Source organism: Dendrobates tinctorius, unplaced genomic scaffold (genome assembly GCF_039654945.1).
Source record: "Dendrobates tinctorius isolate UK_male_01 unplaced genomic scaffold, ASM3965494v1 ptg000272l, whole genome shotgun sequence".
Taxonomy (NCBI): Eukaryota; Metazoa; Chordata; class Amphibia; order Anura; family Dendrobatidae; genus Dendrobates; species Dendrobates tinctorius.
Genome location: NW_027361939.1, coordinates 2,485,800 through 2,503,908, shown reverse-complemented (window position 1 = coordinate 2,503,908; position 18,109 = coordinate 2,485,800).

Genomic DNA, 18,109 nt, shown 5'->3' with positions numbered 1-18,109 from the left:
CTCACTCGTGGCTTAGTAGTCTGTACTTTTATATTACATTTTCCCTTGACAGAATGGAAATCCACTCTTCACCACTGACTTCCTAGTGACCTTGAAATCGACTTATTTTTATATACTATAAGAATTGCACACGTTGCAATTTTTGGAGTTCCCATAAAAGTAACTGAGAAGTGCCTTGCATGCCCGACCCCCAATTTATTCATGAATACGTCCTACAACGCCCTAATCTTTAGATTGATTGGATGTAGTGATAACGAGAGATGAGTAGACAATGTGGGCAACGTCATGAAGAGATCTTCACGAGGAAACATCAGACTGCTCCTGTGTGGGGTTGTATAGTGAAGTGTTGTGAGTTCATTTTCCCCTCCGTCACTGAGGCCTGGTGAACTCCCTATTCTAGTGAAGGAAGGTAGTGAGCCTGATTATCAGACACCTGGGACTAATGAAGACGATTGGCTGAGTGGAGTCACTGACTGGATTTAAGGCAGCCTACGCCCTTTCTGCCCTGTGGGCGATTTCTCTGTGGACTCTTGGACACCAGTCTGATTCCTGCTCTCCTAAAGCTAAGTTTTCTGTTTTGCCTTTTGCATTTAAGATTTGTTTTTGTTTTTCTTGCTTTTTGGATTCTGCCACTCCCTGCTGGAGTGTGCAGTGTTCCTTGAGCTCTGTCTTCTGAGCGCTGGTTTAGTTTTTTAAGCTTAGTTGCTCCAGGGCCATTTTTATATCAGCTTGTTGGCTTTTGTCTCTGATAGGGTTTTGGCAGATTGCAGACAGCAGCCTTCCTATCCGTTCCTATCTAGGTAGTTTTTGGGCCCCGTCTTTGCTCAGCCTGTCTTTCTGTCTGTGTAAGTGTTTTCATCTTGCTTCACCGTCATTATATGTGGGGGGCTGCCTATTGCTTTGGGGTCTGCTCTGGGGCAGTTAGATTTCCCCTTTCCTTCTTTAGGCCTATGTATCTCTCCGGCTGTGATCGAGGGGTGTAGGTCTTCGTAGGAACCCCCCACGGCTACTGTTAGTTGTGTTGATAGGTTCAGGGGTCTGCAATCTGATAGTTGCCAACTTCTCTGGTTTTCAGGACTTAGCTAGCATTTCTGTTTTTGCCTCCTACGGTGACTCAATCATAAAAGAATCACCCGCCCAACCGCAGATCCTGGGGTACTCAATAGCAGGAAAGAATTGTGTTTAAAAAAAAAAAAAAAAAGGTGTGTGTTTATTCTTTCCTCTATATCTCTGAGGCCGTAGGGGGAATTTTTTTTCTCTCAATGGAGATAAAGCAAGTGTCTGATCGTGTGGAGCAGCTCGCTGCTGAAGTGCGAGGAATTTCCGCCTATCTTGCTCGTTCACATGCTGTTGAACCAAAGATCCCCACACCTGATGTATTTTTTGGGGATCGATCTAAATTTTTGAGTTTCAAAAATAAGTGTAAATTATTTTTTGCTTTGAAGCCTAACTCGTCAGGGAGCCCCGCGCAGCAGGTTAAAATTGTCATCTCTTTGCTGCGCAGCGATCCCCAGGATTGGGCGTTTTCTTTGAAACCAGATGACCCTATTCTGACTAATGTGAATGCATTTTTTCAAGCCTTAGGGTTGCTGTACGATGAACCTAATGCTATTGATCAGGCTGAAAAGACCCTGTTAGCATTGAACCAGGGTCGAGAATCTGCAGAGTTGTACTGTCAAAAGTTCCGAAAGTGGGCAGTCCTTACTACCTGGAATGATAGTTCCTTGGCTGCTCTCTTTCGGAAGGGTTTGTCAGAAGCCGTCAAAGATACTATGGTGGGATTTCCTGTTCCCTCTGGTCTGGATGATTCTATGTCTTTAGCCATTCAGGTTGATCGGCGTTTACGTGAACGCAGGATTAAACGAGAGGTGTTGCCACCGGTTGAACAGACGTCTGAACCTATGCAATGTGATAGAGTTTTGTCTAAGGCGCAACGTCAGGAATTCAGAAGGCGTAATAAGCTGTGTTTTTTCTGTGGAGATGCCTCACATGTTATTTCTGTTTGTCCTAAACGTGAGAAACGCTTTGCACACACGTTTTCTGTTGGTGGGGTTCAGCCTAAGTTTCTTTTGGCGATTATTCTGATCTGTTCCCTGTCCACATTTTCCGCCAAGGCTTTTGTGGATTCGGGAGCAGCGCTAAACCTAATGGACTTGGATTTTGCTAAACGTTGTGGATTTCCGTTGACACCTCTGCAGATGCCTATCCCTTTGAGGGGGATTGATGCTACCCCTCTGGCTAAAAATAAACCTCAGTTTTGGGCCGAGTTGGTCATGCGGGTCGCCCCAGACCACCAAGAAAACTGCAGATTTTTGGTGTTGCATGGTCTGCATGATGCCGTTGTTCTGGGGTTTCCCTGGTTGCAGATTCATAATCCAGTTTTGGATTGGAAGTCTGTGTCTGTGGTGAGTTGGGGTTGCCGGTGTACCTTTAGTGAGGCTCCGGTTTTTTCCACCTCTCCTCAGTCGCATGAGGTTCCTGACTATTTGGCGGACTACTATGATGTATTTAGTGAGAATGAGTCTGCGTCCTTGCCTCCTCATAGGAGTTATGACTGTGCAATTGAACTAAACCCGGGGTGTAAATTTCCTAAGGGTCGGCTCTTCAATTTATCTGTACCCGAGCACGAGGCTATGCGGTCCTATATTAAGGAGGCATTGGAGAAGGGTCATATTAGACCATCCTCTTCACCCTTAGGTGCCGGGTTTTTTTTTGTGGCCAAGAAGGATGGTTCTTTAAGGCCTTGTATTTATTATCGTGCCCTCAATAAAATTACTATTAAATATCAGTATCCGCTACCCCTGATTTCAGATCTATTCTCTAGAGTCAGAGGTGCTTGCTGGTTTACCAAGCTTGACCTCAGGGGCGTATAATCTTATCCGCATTAAGCAGGGGGATGAATGGAAGACAGCGTTTAATACTCCGGAGGGACATTTTGAGTACCTGGTGATGCCTTTTGGGCTCACTAATGCCCCTTCTGTCTTCCAGTGCTTTATGAACGATATTTTCCGAGACTTTGTCGATAAATTTTTGATTATCTATCTGGATGATATTTTGATCTTCTCCAAGGATTGGGATTCTCATGTGGAACATGTTCGGACTGTGTTCCGGATCTTGAGAGAGAATTCTCTGTATGTCAAAGGATCAAAATGCCTTTTTGGAGTACAGAGAATTTCTTTTTTGGGATTTATTTTGTCTCCGTCAACTATTGAAATGGACCCGGCCAAGGTACAGGCCATTTATGATTGGGTTCAGCCCACTTCTTTGAAGGCCCTCCAGAAGTTTTTGGGTTTTGCTAATTTTTATCGGAAATTTATAGCAAAATTTTCTAGTATTGCCAAACCATTGACTGACCTGACCAGGAAGGGTGCGGATGTGTTGAATTGGTCTCCGGAGGCGGTTGCTTCCTTTCAGGAGCTGAAGCGTAGATTTACCTCCGCCCCGGTTCTGCGGCAACCTGATGTCTCACTCCCGTTCCAGGTGGAGGTGGATGCTTCTGAGATTGGTGCAGGAGCGGTGTTGTCCCAAAAAGATCCGGTAACATCCAAAATGAATCCCTGTGCTTTCTTTTCCCGTAAGTTCTCTTCATCTGAACGTAACTATGATGTGGGGAATCGGGAACTGTTGGCCATGAAATGGGCATTTGAGGAGTGGAGACATTGGTTGGAGGGAGCCAAACATCAAGTTGTGGTCCTCACTGACCACAAAAATTTGATTTACCTAGATTCGGCTAAACGCTTGAACCCTTGACAGGCTAGGTGGGCCTTGTTTTTTACACGTTTTGATTTTGTGGTCTCTTTCCTTCCTGGAACTAAGAATGTCAAGGCAGATGCCCTCTCTAGGAGTTTCTTTGCTGATTCTCCTGTGGTGACTAAGCCTGCCACCATCTTAGGCAAAGGGGTAGTTCTTTCTGCCATCTCGCCCGATTTGAGACTTGCTCTGCAAGAGTTCCAGGAGGACAAACCTAAGCGTTGCCCCAGTGGAAAGTTGTATGTTCCTGACCAGTGGAAGAAGAGAGTGATGTCTGAAGTTCATTGCTCTGCATTGTCTGGTCATCCAGGTATTTTTGGTACTAGAGATCTGGTGAGTCGCTCTTTTTGGTGGCCCACCTTGTCTCATGATGTCAGGAATTTTGTGCAGTCCTGTGGGACTTGCTCCCGGTCTAAATCTTGTTCTCGCTCTAGTGGGTTGTTGATGCCTTTGCCGGTCCCCAGGAGGCCATGGACCCATATTTCAATGGATTTCATCTCTGATATGCCGGTCTCTCAAAGAATGACTGTTATTTGGGTGATTTGTGATAGGTTCTCTAAGATGGTTCATCTTGTACCACTCCCTAAGTTGCCATCTTCCTCTGAGTTGGTGCCTCTGTTTTTGCAACAGGTGGTTCCCTTGCACGGGATTCCTGAGAACATTGTATCTGACAGAGGAGTTCAATTTGTGTCTAAATTTTGGAGGACGTTCTGTTCCAAGTTGGGAATTCAGTTGTCCTTCTCCTCTGCTTTTCACCCTCAGACCAATGGGCAGACAGAGAGAACAAACCAGACCTTGGAGTCGTATTTGAGATGTTTTATTTCCGATGATCAGGATGATTGGGTTTCATTTTTGCCCTTGGCCGAATTTGCTTTAAATAATAGAGCTAGTTCTGCCACTTTGATATCACCTTTTTTTTGTAACTTTGGTTTTCACCCTCGATTTTCTTCAGGGCAGGTGGAGCCTTCTGCCTGCCCAGGTGTTGACACTGTGGTGGAGAGAATGCACCAGATCTGGGACCAGGTGGTGGATAAGTTATCTCTCTCCCAGGAAAAGGCCCAGCCATTTTCCAATCGACATAGGACCATTGGTCCCCAGTTTAGGATTGGTGATATGGTGTGGTTATCATCAAAAAATATTGCTATGAAGGTGGCTTCTCCTAAGTTTAAGCCTAGATTTATTGGACCTTACAAGATTTTGGAGATTATTAATCCGGTCTCTTTTCGTTTGGCTCTTCCTGCCACATTTAAGATCCATAATGTGTTCCATAAGTCCTTGTTGAAGAGGTTTGTTGAGCCAGTTGTGCCTGAGGTGGCACCTCCGGACCCTGTATTGGTTGAAGGTAACTTGGAATATGAGGTAGAGAAAATTCTGGATTCCCGTCTGGCTAGACGGAGACTCCAGTATTTGGTTAAGTGGAAGGGTTATGGTCAGGAGGATAATTCCTGGGTCTCTGCCTCTGATATTCATGCCAAAAGATTGGTGCGTGCCTTTCATCGGGCTCACCCTGATCGCCCTAGTAGCATTGTTGAGGGTTCGGTGACCCTTCCTCAAGGGGGGGTACTGTTGTGAGTTCATTTTCCCCTCCATCACTGAGGCCTGGTGAACTCCCTACTCTAGTGAAGGAAGGTAGTGAGCCTGATTATCAGACACCTGGGACTAATGAAGACGATTGGCTGAGTGGAGTCACTGACTGGATTTAAGGCAGCCTACGCCCTTTCTGCCCTGCGGGTGATTTCTCTGTGGACTCTTGGACACCAGTCTGATTCCTGCTCTCCTAAAGCTAAGTTTTCTGTTTTGCCTTTTGCATTTAAGATTTGTTTTTGTTTTTCTTGCTTTTTGGATTCTGCCACTCCCTGCTGGAGTGTGCAGTGTTCCTTGAGCTCTGTCTTCTGAATGTACCTGAGCGCTGATTTAGTTTTTGAAGCTTAGTTGCTTCAGGGCCATTTTTATATCAGCTTGTTGGCTTTTGTCTCTGATAGGGTTTTGGCAGATTGCAGACAGCAGCCTTCCTATCCATTCCTATCTAGGTAGTTTTTGGGCCCCGTCTTTGCTCAGCCTGTCTTTCTGTCTGTGTAAGTGTTTTCATCTTGCTTCACCGTCATTATATGTGGGGGGCTGCCTATTGCTTTGGGGTCTGCTCTGGGGCAGTTAGATTTCCCCTTTCCTTCTTTAGGCCTATGTATCTCTCCGGCTGTGATCGAGGGGTGTAGGTCTTCGTAGGAACCCCCCACGGCTACTGCTAGTTGTGTTGATAGGTTCAGGGGTCTGCAATCTGATAGTTGCCAACTTCTCTGGTTTTCAGGACTTAGCTAGCATTTCTGTTTTTGCCTCCTACGGTGACTCAATCATAACAGTGAAGCTTTTATTTGTTACCATAATCTACAGCAGTGGTCTCCAACTTTTCTGACATAGAGAGACAAATTCAGGTGTGAGAGAGGGTCGCGAGCCACATCCAGCTCCCTCTCCTTTAAAGTAGTGGCAACCAAAGCCACCATTACCGGTATAATGATAACCACAGAAATCCCCTGAAGCAGTATAACAAGAACCAGTGGTCCCCATAATTCCCCCATTCAGTATTCTCCCATCCAAGACTCCCAACACACTGTCACATCCAGCTTCAGGTAACATCTCTCACAGGTAATACCATCCTGTCTCCAGCGTACCATACTTAAAGTAAATGGAAACCTCTAAGACTAGTATATGTGCATCCAGATCTGCTCTTCTGTGCAGGGCTACTCTCAAAATTCACCATTTTCAGATGTGCTCCTCATACCTGCTTACTAGACCTGGAGCTAATGCACCAAGCTGGCAGACAGCTGCGTGCCACAATTCATGGGACTGCGAGCCACATGTGGCTCCTGAGCTACAGGTTGGGGACCCCTGATCAACAATATCTGGACCCCTATAGTATTCATTCTAGATCTACTAACAGCTCAGTTTTTGTCATGGAACCTGTGATACATCCATTTTTTCAAAGTGCCGCAGGAACTATTTTTTAACACAACACCAGGCCGGATGTTGCTTTTTATATGCTACAATGGCCTGCATTGTCTACAGACTTTTATCCCATCAAGTACATCTGGGATTTAATTAGTCTACATTTGCAAAGGGAGATGCCAGCTGCAGATCTTGATGATTTTTATATCCATGTGCATTTAGTGTGGCAGAACATTCCTCAGACAACCAATCTAAAACCTCAGTTATAACAGCCAAGGTTGTAAGTGCAGGGGTTTCTGTATGTGTCACTCCTTCTTGATAATGAATATATTGAGATGTTTTGAAAATGATGTGTCCTTTTTGTATATCACAAACATGTATATCCATCCTTGGATTTCAGTAATTACACAACTTTTCATTCTTGGTGTAGCAATTTCAATGCTGAGTGTTTATAAAGTGGTATCTCAATATTAAAAAAATCATATTTTTCACCTTTTCAGACTTAAACTCACTTTTATGACTTTTGTGACATTTATGACTTTTGTGACATGGGTGGCAGGTGAGCACACTAGTTGTATGGAATGACTCAAGTGTTGCATTCAGCTTGGGAGCTACGTATCTGTGTTATACAGACACCTGAGAGAGCTAGCTCTCATCACAATATGTTAAACTCTAAGGGTATGTTCCCACGGTCAGTAAATGCGGTGGGAAGGAATAGAGGATTCCAGGATATCTATAAACAGAAAGATAGTGAGGAAACACTTAGCTAACATAAATGAATTCAAGTCTCCAGGTTCAGATGAATTACGCCGCAGAGTACTGAAGGACATAGCAGAAGAATTTTTTGAACCACTCTCCATAATCTTTGAAAATTCTTGGAGAACAGAAGTCCCAGAAGACTAGAGAAGAGCAAATATTGTTTGTATCTTCAAAAAGGGGAATACCCACGTTATGGAACTCGCCCAATGTCCCAAGCACGAGCCAACTACTACTTAAGATCAACCAATTGTACCACACTGAAGAATTTGCAGCGCTTTCCATACATAGCCTTCCCTCCCTTTTGCGTGCCTGGAATCTCTGGGTAACATATAGGAGATCAGATAAATTCTTGTCCCTAAGTGTACCTGATTACACACCTTGATTCTGAGCGTGTCCAAGGCGCCAATGCACCTACCCTGCGCTCACTCCTACATTCCCCTGTCCTCCTCCTCCGCTTCTACCCACTTCCCCCATTTGTTATACACTCTGGTTAATCGACACCTCACCAATGGCATTTTTTTTCTTCCTTCTTGTAGTCCAGAGATCAAGTTATATTATTATGTTTACTTGTCTCTTAATGATAATCAAGAATCATACATTTTCAATTTAATGTTATTCAGATAGAGGCGTTTGCTCTTTCGCTCTTGTAGTGTTGGAAGATTGCTGGAGTCCATATGCACCCCTGAGGCCGACGTGGCCTCTTCGTTTTGAAAATGTAATAATTGCTTCCTTTGTATTATGCGATTGCTTGAGTGAATTTTGTCTACACTGATGTCAAATATTCATTGATTCTTAATAAATAAAACATTGAAAACAAAAAGGGGAAGAAAGTGGACCCAGGGAACTATAGGCCGGTGAGTCTGACCTCTATACCAGGAAAGATCTTTGAGCAAATTATTAAACAACATGTATTTAAGTACACACATGGTCAAAATTGTTTAATGACAGAAAAACCCACAATGGTGACAGAAATAACTTGAATCTGACAAAAGTAATAATAAATCTATGAATATTAACAAATGAAAGTCAGACATTGCTTTTCAACCATGCTTCCACAGAATTTTTGAAAAAATGAAACTCATAAAATAGGCCTGGACAGAAATGATGGCACTCTTAACTTAATATTTTGTTGCACAACTTTTTGAGGCAATCACTGCAATCAAATGATTCCTGTAACTATCAATGAGACTTCTACACCTCACAACAGGACTTTGGTCCACTCCTCAAGAGCAAACTGTTCCAGTTGTCTTGTGTTTGTAGGTTGCCTTTTCCAGACGACATGTTTCAGCTCTTTCCAAAGATGCTCAATAGGATTTAGATCAGGACTCATAGAAGGCCACTTCAGAATAGTCCAATGTTTTCCTACTAGCCATTGTTTGGTGTTTTTAGTTGTGTGTTTTGGGTAATTATCCTGTTGCAAGACCCATGACCTGCGACTGAGACCAAGCTTTCTGACACTGGGCAGCACATTTCTCTCTAGAATCCCTTGATAGCCTTGAGATTTCATTGTACCCTGCACAGACTCAAGACACCCTGTGCCACATGCAGTAAAGCAGCCCCAGAACATAACAGCCTCCTCCATGTTTCACTGTAGGGACAGTGTTCTTTTCTTAATATGCTTCATTTTTCCTTCTGTGAACATACAGCTGATGTGCCTTGCCAAAAAGTTCCATTTTTGTCTTATCTGTCCATAGGACATTCTCCCAGAAGCTTTGTGGCTTGTCAACATGTAGTTTGGCAAATTCCAGTCTGGCTTTTTTTAATTTTTTTTTTCAACAATGGTTTCCTCCTTGGTCATCTCCCATGAAGTCCACTTTGCCTCATACAACGACAGATGGTACGATCTTACACTGATTTTCCTTGAGCTTGAAGTTCACCTTTAAACTGTTCAGAAATTTTTCTGGGCTCTTTTGTTACAATTCATATTATATGTCTCTTTAATTTGTCATCAATTTTCCTCCAGCAACCATGGAGGTTGGCTACAGTCCCATGGAACTTAAATTTCTGAATAATATGTGCAACTATAGTCACAGGAACATCAAGCTGCTTGGAGATGGTCTTATAACTTTTACCTTTAACTTGTTTGTCTATAATTTTCTTTCTATTCTCCTGAGACAACACTTTCCTTCACTTTCTCTTGTCCATGTTGAGTGTGATACACACCATGTCACCAAACAGCACAGTGAGTATCTGTTGCCCTCTATACAGGCCCACTCACTGATTCCCAGATTGTAGACACCTGTGATGCTAATTAGTGGACCCACTTTGATTTAACATGTCCCTTTTGTCACATTATTTTCAGGGGTACCATCATTTCTGTCGAGAACTATTTCATGAATTTTATTTATTTTTTTAAATTCTGTGGAAGCATGGTTGAAAGCAATGTCTGACTTTCATCTGCTCATTATCATAGATTTTTAATTTATTATTACTTTTGTCAGATTCAAATTATTTCTGTGACCATTCTGTCATTAAACAAGGGGTACCAACAATTTTGACCAAATGTGTACCTGGATAAAAATGAAGTGATTAACCAGAGACAGCATGGGTTTGTAACTAATACGTCATGTCAGACTAACTTAATTTCCTTCTATGACCGAATCACTGACTGGGTGGGTGAGGGAAATGCTGTAGATATAGTAAATCTTGACTTCAGCAAAGTATTTGACAAAGTACCTCATGACTAAGTATGGAATAGACAAGGCAACTGTTAGGTGGATTCATAACTGGCCTAGTGATTGGACCCAAAGAGTGGTCGTAAATGGCTGCACATCCAGTTGCAAGAATGTTTCAAGTAGGGTACCACAGGGCTCTGTCCTGGGCCCTGTATTGTTCAACATCTTTATCAATGGAGGGAGGGATAGCTAATACTAAAGATAGATAGAAATAAACTGGCACAGTGGACAGCAACTAACAAAATGGTTTTTATTAGGGAAAAATGCAAAGTACTACAACTGGGCAATAAAAATGATAAAATCATATACAGAATGGGAGGAATAGGGCTAAGCAACAGCACATGTGAAAAAGACTTGGGTATACTAATAGATCATAGACTGAACATGAGTTAACAGTGTGATGCAGCAGCAAAAAAGGCAAATGCAATTCTAGGATGTATTAACAGAAGCATACAGTCTAGATCACGTGAAGTCATTATTGCCCTCTACTCCTCTTTGGTCAGACCACATCTGGAATACTGTGTCCAGTTTTGGGCACCACATTTTAAAAAAGACATCAACAAACTGGAGCAAGTTCAGAGAAGAGTGACCAGAATGGTGACCGGTCTGCAAACGATGTCCTATGAGGAACGGTTGCAGGATTTGGGAATGTTTAGCTTGCAAAAAAGAAGACTGAGAGGAGACTTAATATCTGTCTACAAATATCTCAAAGGCTGTCACATTGTAGAAGGATCATCTTTATTCTCTTTTGTAGAAGATGTACAATACAAAATAATATTGTGGTACTGTGATAGCCAGAAAAATCGATGTAAATACTTATAGTATTTCCCCAAAAAATGAGAAAGGTATTCAAGGAGCGATAGCTTTATTGGCTAATATTGGCAAGCTCTCAGGGCTCAGGCAGCCCATTCATCAGGCTACATTAACTTGTAATTTAGCCTGATGAAGGGGTCGCCTGAGCCCTGAAAGCTTGCAAATATAATTTCTCTGGTTAGCCAATAAAGTTATCACTGCTTGAATACCTTTCTCATTTTTTTGGGACATAAGTATTTACATCATTTGCAGAAGGAAAGACTAGAAGCAATGGAATGAAACTGAGTGGGAGGAGACACAGATTAGATATTAGAAAAAACTTTTTGACTGTTAGGGTGATCAATGAGTGGAACAGGCTGCCACAAGATGTGGTGAGTTCTCCTCCAATGGATGTCTTCAAACAGAGGCGGGACAGACATCTGTCTGGGATGAATCAGTGAATCCTGCTTTGAGCAGGGAGTTGTATCAGATGACCCAGGAGGTCCCTTCCAACTCTCCCATTCTATGAATTTATGATTCTATGATTCTACATACGCAGCGTCCAACCCGCAGCGGTCAGATGTTACAGCATAGTGGAGGGGATTTCAAGAAATCCCATGTCCACTATTTGTGCTCCGACACCCGTGGCTTCCCTGAGCGTCTTTCCACCTGTACGATGTATTGGGCACAATGATTCCGCACGGTTTAATGAACACATGCAGAATCACCTGCGTTCAAAAGCCGGCAGCGCTTTGCAAGCAATGGGTATGTGCTGCGTCCAACGCGCTGCCAATTACTGAACGTCTGCACATATCCTTAAAGGATATTTAAGCATTTAAGAGGTTGGAATTGAGTGCTTCTCTTCTGCTGCACATTGCTTTTCTCCAATGCAACTACTGGTTGTTGAAAGCATTGTCATGGCAGCCAGGGGTCTACTGAAGACCTACATGTCTGGCATGTTTGTACACCTGTGAAACCCAGTCAGTTGGAAAAATGGTTAAATTTTTGTAACGACCTCCCAAAACAATATATTAACCCTTAAAATGGCATTAATAAAATGACAGTATGTCCTTCAAACTCTCGTGCAACTTTATAGTCCAAAAAATAAAAAAAGTTACTTAAAATTAAAAAATATATTCTTTTTCAGTTTTCTTGTTTAAAACAGTAAAAAAAGTATTTAGGTATCATCATAACTGGGGATGAGCGGACGCGGGGATGTTCAGGTTTGTCGGGATTGATCAAACTTTGTCGCTTAAAGTTTAGTTCTGATACCAGAATGCTAACAGAACTTGAACCTGAACCCAAACCCTATAGACATTAGTGGGGACCTGAACTTTGGTGCTGTAAAAAGGTTGTAGTAAGGCTAAGAAGCAGAGTACCCTCATAGAGTGTCACTTGCACTTTCTCAGGCCAAGCTGTCAATCACTAGTAGCGCACAGTGATTGAAAAAATCTGTTTAATCCAGTTGAATTAGGGATAGAAACAAATCAGTAGAGAATTGTGAACCTATTCGGAAAAAAAAATTAACATTTTTTTAGGCCCCCTTCCCATGTCCTGGTGACTTCTGTACAGGAAAAAACAGTAATGGTGAGATCCGTGATCCGTGTGCATGTGACATCCATGTCTTTGTGTCCATGTGCTGTCATTATCCATGTGTCTGTGTACTTTCAGTGTGACACATATGGAATGGAATGCAGCAAAGAAATTAAAGAGTGTATCTATTAAAGATGTTCAAAGATAGAGATAGCGATGAGGAACTTGATAGATAGATAGATAGATAGATAGATAGATAGATAGATAGATAGATAGATAGATAGATAGAAATATATCTGTGTGCTATATAATCAGTGTATTTTTTTAATAAATTAATCTGGCGCTTAGCCTCCACTATTCTCACTTGCCTTGGAGCAGTGGCAAATGGGGTAATAGGGTTGGGGTTGATGTCAGCTGTTCTATGGACGCTGACATCAAGCTTAGAGCTTAATAGTGGAGAGGTGTCTATAAGATACCCCCATTACTAACCCCATAGTAAAATGTAAAATTTCATACTGTGCTAGCGGTGACATTGTGAAGGTTAGGTTACTGCAGCTCATTGGCCAGGTCACACTGAAATGACAGTAGGAACAGTTGGTTGTGACCTGCAGTAACCTCAATTGCTTTACCACTTGTTACTGAAGCGGGAAAGTGGGAAAAGCAGAGGCTAAATGCCAGATTTGGTGCATCTTATAGATATGCCATTTCTGGGGCACATGATTACTGATGTTCTTAGTCTGGGAGGGGGGGGCGCAATATTCATGGCCCCTTCTCTAGCTATTAATATCAGTCCACAGCTGTTTATTTAGCCTTTGCTGGTTTGAAATTATAGGGGGACCTTACATAATTATTTTTCTGGGGTCCCCCAGAAGCAAACCATAAAATGCTAAGCAAATAGCTGTGAACTGTTCTTAAATCTTCTGACTGAGCGAGTCTGAGCAAGCTGAGTGTGACCTGAGTGTAAGTGCGAACTGTGGTAAGTGTGTGACTTGTGATTCAGTGACTTTGGATTCAGGGAGTTTCCAAGGAAGGTATTACTGAATTACTGTTATATTTTATTAATACTTTTTAATTTATTTTTGCTTATCTAATCTATCTGGTGCAATCCCCATTAGGATGTGCTCCACTATTGCCAATGCCATCCAGTGCACGTCTTGCCGCATGTATGAAATCCTTGAACAGCTGGTTGAGGGTGCATACTGCTGTGCGAGATGTGAGCACGTTGTGCATTTGGAAGCCCAGATACTGGATCTAAATGTACAGCTGGCAACACTGAGATAAATAGACAATATGGAAAGGAGTCATCTGCTCACTGAGCAGAAGCTCAATGGGATAGGTGAGGGGGGGATGCTAGGTTGGAGCTGCAGGACAGTGAAGCAGCCAGCTGGGTGACAGTTAGAAGGTGGGGTAGAGGGAAGAGCGCCATGGAGGCTAGTCCTGATCTGGCACACCCCAATATGTTTGCTAAGTTGGCAGATGAGGGGAGTGTCAGTGCAGAAGTAGCACTGCTGCAACAAGGCATGTCCTCTGAAAGCTGGAGGAGTGTCTGCTCCAGTAAGGGAGAAATAGGATAGCAGGGCAGGCCAGACAGGTGCTGGTAGTGGGGGGCTCAATTATTAGGGGAACAGATAGGGCAATCTGTCACAAAGACAGGAATCGTCGAACGGTGTGCTGCCTACCTGGTGTTCGAGTCCAACATATCGCTGATCAGTTTGACAGATTACTGGGAGGGGCTGGAGAGGATCCAGTGGTCATGGTGCACATTGGCACAAATGACAAAGTTAGAGGTAGGTGGAAGGTCCTTAAAGATGATTTCAGGGAATTAGGCTGCAAGCTTAAAGCAAGGACCTCCAAGGTGGTATTTTCGGAAATGCTTCCTGTACCACGTGCCACACCAGAGAGGCAATGGGAGATTAGGGAGGTTAATAAGTGGCTCAGGAATTGGTGTAGGAAGGAGAGGTTTGGGTTCCTAGAGAACTGGGCCAACTTCTCAGTTGGCTACATGTTGTGCGCTAGGGACGGGCTGCACCTCAATGGGGAGGGTGCAGCTCTGCTGGGGGAGAAAATGGCTAGAAGGTTGGAGGAGTGTTTAAACTACGGACGGGGGGAGGCTATTCCTTTTATAGGAGGGGAAGACAGTGCAGATAGAGACCTGGGCACAAATAATGAAATTGGGGGTGGGGGTGGTATGGGTGGTGGGGTTAGAACAGTAAATAATTTATCTAAGAATAGAGGTACAGAGAGATACATAAAGTGCATGTATACTAATGCCAGAAGCCTCGCCAACGAGATGGAGGAATTGGAGTTAATGTTGTTGGAACATAATTATGACATGGTGGGGATATCTGAGACATGGCTGGACGAGAGCCATGACTGGGCGGTTAATTTACAGGGCTATAGTCTGTTCAGAAATGACCGTACAAATAAGCGAGGGGGAGGCGTGTGTTTATATGTAAAATCATCCTTAAAACCCATCCTTCGTGATAATATATATGAATCTAATGAAAATGTAGTGTCCCTGTGGGTGGAGATAAGGGGACGGGGGAAAATAATAAATTACTGATAGGGGTTTGTTATAAGTCTCCAAAAATAATGGAAGCAGCAGAGAATATCCTCATAAAGCAAATAGATGAAGCGGCGACTCAAGGAGAAGTCATTATTATGGGGGACTTCAACTACCCTGAAATACATTGGGGAACCGAAACCCGCAGTTCCAGCAAAGGTAATGGGTTTTTGACAACTATGAGACAATTACCTTTCACAACTGGTTCAGGATCCAACAAGAGGGGGGGCACTGCTAGACCTAATATTAACCCCTTCATCCCCAAGTGTGGTTTGCACATTCATGACCGGGCCAATTTTTACAATTCTGACCACTGTCACTGTATGAGGTAATAACTCTGAAACGCTTCCATGGATGCCGGTGATTCTGACATTCTTTTCTCGTGACATATTGTACTTCATGTTATTGGTAAAATTTCATTCATATAACTTACGTTTATTTGTGAAAAAAACGGAAATTTTGCGAAAATGTTGAAAATTTCACAATTTTCCAACTTTGAATTTTTATGCCCTTAAATCACAGAGATACGGCACACAAAAAACTTAATACGTAACATTTCCCACATGTTTACTTTACATCAGCACAATTTTGGAACCAACATTTTTTGTTGTTAATAAGTTATAAGGGTTAAAAGTTGACCAGCGATTTCTCATTTTTACAACACCATTTTATTTTTACAGACCACATCACATTTGAAGCCACTTTGAGGGGTCTATATGATAAAAAAAATACCCAAAAGTGACACCATTCTAAAAACTGCACCCCTCAAGGTGCTCAAAACCACATTCAAAAAGTTTAATAACCCTTCAGGTGGTTCACAGGAATTTTTAGAATATTTTTTAAAAAAATGAACATTTAACTTTTTTTCCACAAAAAAAAAAATTCAGGTTCATTTTTTTTTATTTTACCAAGCGTAAAATCATAGAATCATAGAATCGTAGAGTTGGAAGGGACCTCCTGGGCCATCTGGTCTAACCCCCTGCTCAAAGCAGGATTAGCTAAATCATCCCAGTCAGATGTCTGTCCAGCCTCTGCTTGAAGACTTCCATTGAAGGAGAACTCACGACTTCTCATGGCAGCCTGTTCCACTCATTGATCACTCTAACTGTCAAAAGGTTTTTTCTAATATCTAATCTGTGTCTCCTCCCATTCAGTTTCATCCCATTGCTTCTAGTCTTTCCTTGTGCAAAAGAGAATAAAGATGATCCTTCTACAATGTGACAGCCCAATTCCAAATCCTGCAACCTTTCCTCATAAGACAGGGTTTGCAGACCGGTCACCATTCTGGTTGCTTTTTTCTGAACTTGCTCCAGTTTGTTGATGTCTTTTTTAAAATGTGGTGCCCAAAACTGGACACAATATTCCAGATGAGGTCTGACCAAAGAGGAGTAGAGGGCAATAATGACTTCACGTGATCTAGACTGTATGCTTCTGTTAATACATCCTAGAATTGCATTTGCCTTTTTTGCTGCTGCATCACACTGTTGACTCATATTCAGTCTGTGATCTATTAGTATAACCAAGTCTTTTTCACATGTGCTGTTGCTTAGCCCTATATCTCCCATTCTGTATATGTTTTTTTCATTTTTATTGCCCAGATGTAGTACTTTGCATTTTCCCTGTTAAAAACCATTCTGTTAGTTGCTGCCCACTGCTCCAGTTTATTTATATCTTTTTGAATCCTCTCTCTTTGCTAGTATTAGCAATCCCTCCTAGCTTTGTGTCATCAGCAAATTTAACCAGTTTACCCTCAATTCATTCATCTAAATCATTGATAAAGATGTTGAACAATGCAGGGCCCAGGACAGAGCCCTGTGGTACCCCACTTGAGTCTTTCTTCCAACTGGATGTGCAGCCATTTACGACCACTCTTTGGGTCCGATCACTAAGCCAGTTATGAATCCACCTAACAGTTGCCTTGTCCATTCCATACTTGGTCATTTTTTCTATAAGGATTGTATGAGATACTTTGTCAAATGCTTTGCTGAAGTCAAGATATACTATATTTACAGCATTTCGTTGATCCACCCAATCAGTGATTCCTTCATAGAAGGAAATTAAGTTAGTCTGACATGACTTATTAGTTACAAACCCATGCTGACTCTGTTTAATCACTTCATTCTTATCCAGGTACTGACATACATGTTGTTTAATAATTTGCTCAAAGATCTTTCCTGGTATAGAAGTCAGACTCACCGGCCTATAGTTGCCTGGGTCCACCTTCTTCCCCTTTTTGAAGATAGGAACAACATTTGCTCTTCTCCAGTCTTCTGGGACTTCTCCTGTTCTCCAAGAATTTTCAAAGATTATGGAGAGGGGTTCAAAAATTTCTTCTGCTATCTCCTTCAGTACTCTGGGGTGTAATTCATCTGGACCTGGAGACTTGAATTCATTTAGGTTAGCTACGTGTTTCCTCGCTATCTTTCTGTTTATAGATATCCTGGATTCTTCTATTCCCTTAATAGGACAGTGAAGAACAGTTGATGTTACATTTCCTTTCTGAGAGAAAACAGATGCAAAATAGGAATTTAAAAGATCGGACTTCTCAACATCCTGTCTTACCATTTCATCATTTTCATCCTGTAAAAATCCTATAGCATCTTTGACTTTTCTTTTACTTTTGACATATCCCCAAAATCCTTTATTACTGCTTTTGACATCTCTTGCAAGCCTCAATTCATTCTCAGCTTTAGTAATCTGATTTGTGCCCTGCATGTTCTGCATACCTCATTATATTCATCTTTAGATATGCCTCCCTCTTTCCATTTTATAAACATTTCTTTCTTCCTTTTTAGCATGTGCTTAACTTCTGTGTTCGTCCATCCTGGTTTACTTAAATGCTTCCTATTCTTCCCTCTTTTCGGAATTGTTAACAATTGTGCTTTGAGAATTTCATTTTTCAAGATTTCCCATCCTTCCTGGACATTTTTGTCTTTAAGGATATCCAGCCATTGGATCCCTCCAATTCTCTTTCTGAATCCCTTAAAATCTGCCTTTCTGAAATCTAACCTTGAAGTCTGAGTCTTCACAGGTCTTCCTCCTCTAGTTATCCAAAATTCTAAAATAGCTCCTAGGGTCCCAGCCACGTTTACCTCCT